Raw genomic sequence first — 6303 nt, forward strand, 5'->3', positions numbered from 1 at the left:
TTATTTTTAAGAAGACGAATTTAATTTCCGACCACATCGTTAATGTTCTCAAGCAAAATGACGTTTTTTCTACAAAACAGTTGAATTTTCCATTCCTAAATATGAGTACAAAACAAATTATTTCCAACCAGAGTTCCATTTTTAACCAAATGTTTCATGAATTCTCAGCCAAAATATGAATTTTTAATAAAGTTGTTTAACTTTCAAGCAAGAAGTTGAATTTTTAAAGTACAAAGATGAATTTTCACGAACAAAAATAATACTTGATATTTAAGCCAAAGAGAATTTTGATTTAAAAAAAAAAATTGAATTTAACCAACAAAATCGAATTATTAACTGTTTGGTTGTTTCAACTGAATTTTTCAATGTGCATTCTATAATTGGGAAGTATATAAATAAAGTGGAATAATTCGCTTCGCTATAAGCTGTTTGATAATTTCCTTTTAAAAAAATCACAATCGCCTACTCATACCAATTTTCTGGTTTCACCCGAGTCGAGTATTCGTTTTGCGACACTGCTCTCGCGTGGTTCATTTCAGGTATTCGGTTTAGCCATATTCTTACCTGCTCCTTACCTGAGTGGCGAAAAACGTATTCGAGTATACGCTCTGTTATGCTCTACTCTGCGACAGGGCAAAGAAAGTTGCACCGTCACCTTCGACGGTGCAGCTTTTGAAATTGGAACCGCGTGAAATAAGAAAAAACAGCTTTAAAATGACATTTACAACGCAATTATTTACCGATTGTAGGTTTTTTTTAAGCAACAGTGAGGACTAAATTTTCCAGAAAATGGTGCAAACGATGTTTTATTATTTTGCTTATTTAATTTGTATATTCATGCAAACAGTGAAACAGCTTGCATTCATCGTTAGGATGATATATGGCCATTTAAATGAAAAGCTTATTGTTAATGATTAATTCTGTAAACAAAGTGTTTAAAAAATATATATTAACAAATTTACATCGCAGACATGTAAGGGCTGGAACAAAACGTTCTTCCTTTTAGCCTCCTTGTAATTATATCAATAATGATGTTTTCTGACAAAGTGTTAACGTTGATGAATATTTGTTTATTTTGTAGAAAAATTATTATACATGATTCTCTAGACAAAAATGTTGCTTTTTGTGTTGTTTTTTTACGCGAACTCTTTTCGAATAATTTCGGTCTGTTTGCAAATTAAGAAATTTTATATACGCTGCCATTATTTGTTATTAATTTAATAGATGACGTCCGAAAAATATAAATGGCAATATAATGCTGTGAGTAAATGTGATAACGGTATATTGGTATTTTTAAGAATCATTTATTTTATGTTTGTTTTAAATTACCTCGTCAATAATTAATGAAAAACAAAGTGCTTAAAAAAATACAAGAAAACCTCTATTGTTTTATTATCTCAACAAAAATAACATGAGAATTGCTTTTTTTCGTACGCAACGTTACAAAACTACTCATTTTGTTTATATAATTTGTTTACGCAATGACGAAATAGCCAAAAATGTCAATATTTTTCGTAAAACAATCATTATCAATATAACTTCATGGCTAATACAAGTAAATACAATTTTTTTCGTGTATAAAGACATCATTAGAAATATATATAAACTGAGCAAGGTCAGAAGTAAATCGACTTCTTTTCGTTTATAAGCACCTACAATGTGCATATACTTACATCATATCTTATACAATAAAGTAATAGCGAAATTTTTCCGAATACATCATTCGCAATATACCTTTAGCAAGGTAAAATAAATCAATTTATTTTTGCTTATATAATCCCCTAAAATGGGTACTTGTTCAATAATTTGTTTATACAGGGTGGACACTCTGGGGCTTACATACATGGCGAGTTGAATGCTACCCGAATTGCACAACAGCAGGGGAGATGCCATTATACAGGGATATTTTCATATTTCGCGCCTTTAAAGTTGCATTCGGCCAAGTCCGTGCATCTTCGGATCAAGTCCATGATAGTTTCCATGGTTGCGTTTGAAGCTTCAACCGGATACAAGTGTCAAAACAATATAGTTTATGTTATATAGTAATTACAAATAATAAAAGTTTTTTATTAATAATGAAGTGAGACATATCAACTGAGAAGTAAACGTCATTTTTTTCTGTGCTAATAAAATTATAAAATGGCTGCTGAGTGACAAATCCTATAAAATAGTAATAATATGCTGCGCTTCCAGTGGGCGAAGAGTGAATGGTGTTTAACGCATATTTTTACTGTATAAAAAAGGTATGTTATGACTAGACAGGATATGTTTCAAATAAAGCGAATGAAATATTACATGCGTCAACTTTAAATTGACATTGCCTACATTTACTGGCAGCGATTAGGGCAAACAGGTGAATCTGAACATAACCGTTTGAAGTTTCGATCGCAACCGTAGAAACTATAATAAACTTGCTCCGAAGATGCACGGATTTGGCCGAATGGCCGATCCGAATGCAACTTTAAAGGCGCGAAATACGAAAATACCCCTATATAATGGCTTCTCCCCTGGTGTTGTGCAATTCGGGTAGCATTCAACTCGCCGTGTATGTAAGCCCCAGCGTGTCTACCCTATATAATGCACGACTAATAATAGATGTTTAAATTTTTTCAGAAAATATCATTGGTAATATAATTACAACATGACTAGAATGAAAAATTATTTCTTTCTGTGTATAAAGGTTGACGATCCACATTTGTTGATAGGGGTAATTATTCACATTCTGTCTTTAATTTGCATTCACCAAACATCCTGACATTCCTGACGATGGAGGCAAGCAATTGCAGAAGAGAAATATACTTTGAGAAAAATATCCTTCAATTTCGATTGCTTATTAATACATTTTGTTTTTAACAATTGAATGTACAATTTTTTGTCTTTCTTATACCCCTCTGCAGAGGTATAATGTTCAGGAGATAAAACTCTAGGAGATAGAAAACAAAGTTCCAAAAATCAACACTTTCATCGCTGCTTGCATTAAAAAAAAAATACTCACCTAAACCATTTTCTGAACTATTTAGTTTGAGAATTTGAAAATTTCTGAAACAAAAATCTGAAGTCAGTGTATAATTGTCGTACTTTGAGGACAAAATGTAGCAAAAATCATTCAACAAGTTTTGACTTTTTAAAATTGTGTATTTTTCAAGAATATAATAATAATTAGGGGTTGATTTGGGGGCGGAGGTTACACATGCACTAGAGGGATGAAACTTTAGTCGTACTCTCAACATTAAATGCAGCAATAATAATTGGAAATAATTTTTACTTTTCAAATTTATGTAATTTTAAAGAATTTAATAATAACTAGGGGTTGATTGGGGGCGGGGGTTACACATGCACTAGACGGATGAAACTTATTTGTCGTACTTTCAGGACAAAATGCAGCAACAATCATTAAACAATTTTGTACTCTTCAAAATTGTGTATTTTTCAAGAATTTAATAATAATTAATGGTTGATTGGGGGCGGGGGTTACACATGCACTAGAGGGATGAAACTTTTTTTGGACTGCTGTCTTGTATCGAAGGGGAAGTGGACATGCAAAGTTGAAAATCGGTTTTACTCAACATCTAGTTGCAATAAAAGCTGGTCTTTTTCGGAAAAAGAGAAATACCTTTTTTCCTTCACAGAAATAAATGAAATTCAGTGTATACGAAAGGGGGTAGCAAAGGTTTACGGGGCCTGCACCTTTTAAAACAAACATGCTAATCCGTGTTGTCGTGATCTGTTGCAATAAAAACTTTTCATTTGCAAGAAAACGGGATAGCTGGTTTTCCCCACCATAAAACAGTAAGCTGGTTTTTCCCACCATAAAACAAAAACAATCGTGACAGAACCAGTCATTGTAGTTAAGCTGCGTATCCTTACAAGGATCACGTCCATTAAAATATTCATAAAATTTGGGGCAGTATTCATAAGATCGCAGTCAACCTATTCGGCTTGTCTCGCTGTGTCGAGACTTGCCAGCGGGGGCGGGGTGCACATTTGTCCTAATGGGACATAAAATGCTAAAAATAAAAATGTTATAGCTTTGCCATCAGAAAATAAAAAATATTATATTCGTGCTCTATGTTTCTTTGCGATTTCAACGATATGTAACTTGCAATCAAAATATTAAAATTAGAATAAGTTATGGCAGATTTTAGTTTATGTTTTGACCCTGGCTTTTTAATAGATTCAAAAACATATGTTATTGTTTCTCCCTAAAATTATTACTATTAGTCTAATGGAATATTTAATAACATTGGTTTATTAATTTGTAATTGTTTAAGCAAATGTAATTTATTTGAATAAATTTTATTTGAAAATTCGTTTTTTCCCTACAAATTATCACTATTGGTCTAGTATCAGTATCAGTTATATTTAAGTAATAATTTTTATTAACAAAATTTCTTTTTAAATAAAGTTAATCAAACAATGTTGATAAATATTCGACTGAAGAAATATTAATAATTATTATAAAAAATATTTAAACAAATTTCATTTGTTTAAACAATTGAAAATTAATTAGACAATGTTAATAAATATTTCACCAAACCAATAGTCATAATTTTTAAAGAAAAGAAGAATTTTCGAAAAAATTGTTTAAATGAATTTTATTTGTTGAAATAAAAAACAATAATAAAGAAACGTTAATAAATATTCCTCTAGACTAATAGTAATAATTTGTAGTGGGGAAAACGAATTTTCGAGAAAAGAAATTTTGTTTAAACAAATTCCATTTGTTTAAGTAATTAAAAATTAATTAATCAATGATAATAAATATTTCACTAGACCAGTATTAATAATATTAAGTCAAAGAAGACGAGAATACATTGTTCAAAAGGTCGATTTCATGAAGAATGAAGATTTTTTGTTTTAAGGGTAGTTTTCAGGTACCCGTGGGGGTGTGTTAGGGGCGTCAAACCCATATGTCTGATAGATGGCATGATTCGTTGAATAATTCTCTACAGGCCCCCATACTTCCCCGTTACATTTTTTCAAACCCTAAGGAATTATTCCAAAAACTCAAAAAACTGATTTTTCCCCATGCATTTTAAATGGGAAACTTCAACTCAAAACCGGCACTTGTTAAAATCGAAAAATAAAAAAAAATAATAATAAGGGATTTTCTTTTTTCGGATGTAGAATGAAACTGGGGGGATCGCTGCCCTATAGCATGCAACAAAATTTTGCCATGCATTTTTGGACCACCCTAGTATGCATAGTCGTATACTGGGCTGAAACGCTCCAGTCGGATAACCGACTGCCCGCTTATTTTCTGCCTTCATCCGTTCAATAGACGAACGCCAGCAGGTGCAGGTGATAGTGTTGTGCCAGCTTAACATACCTAGGTATACAGTCGCCTATGCAGCGTCGATTAACCGACTGTCCAGTTCATCGGCTAACGGACTGGGTCGGCTAGTAGGCTACGACATATATGCAGTGAAACTCTTCAGTAGCCCTCCCTTCTATAGCCCTTCCGAGAATTGATGTCGCTCTGCAGGTAGGTGTAAGAGGAGCTTCACAGAGTACGCGGGATCTGCGGTTGAAAGTCAGACGAGCACTCAGGCGTAAACAGACAAAAGCGGAGTGGGCTATAATGAGTTAGTTCCCACCCACCGTAAGCCCCAAAATCGGCGCTATAGAAGAGTTGGAAACATTTGAAAAAATCTTACCTGTAGGCAAATTAAAATAAAAGTTGAATAATTAAAAAATTTGAGGAAATTTCATAGAAACTTCTTGAATATGTTTCATATATTTTACAAAAAAATTTTTTTTATTAAAAATAATATTGCAATTTTTCCAACTTTTTTGTGACAGCTTCAAGTTCTTGCAATTCAAAAACACTTATTTATTAAGGAAGTTATTGAAACATTATAAGACAACATTCAAATTTACACTATTTTTGCAATACCTATTTAAAAACTAGACAAATCGACTTTACCCTGAGCTTATTTTATACAGAATATCGACAAAAATCAAACTTTTAAAGATAAATTTTTGTAGCTCTGGTATAATTAAAATAAAGGGAATTTAGTCAGTCATAAAAAAAAGAGAGGCTGCCTAAAACTTTTGCATGGCTGTGCATTATTTACATATTTTTTTAATCGTATTATTATTATTATTAATAGAATTAATAATTTATAATTGATAATGGGAATAATTATATCTAATTATTGTAGTTCATATTACTTATTATTATGTTTTTAAAGATAAGGAATTTCTATATTAATAATCAGAAAATGATTTTCAAATTCATTATATCCTATATTAGGCGCTATTGAATATGAATATTATTAATTTTGTACATAAACTTTATTT

This window comes from Belonocnema kinseyi, chromosome 2 (genome assembly GCF_010883055.1).
Source record: "Belonocnema kinseyi isolate 2016_QV_RU_SX_M_011 chromosome 2, B_treatae_v1, whole genome shotgun sequence".
NCBI classification, from domain to species: domain Eukaryota; kingdom Metazoa; phylum Arthropoda; class Insecta; order Hymenoptera; family Cynipidae; genus Belonocnema; species Belonocnema kinseyi.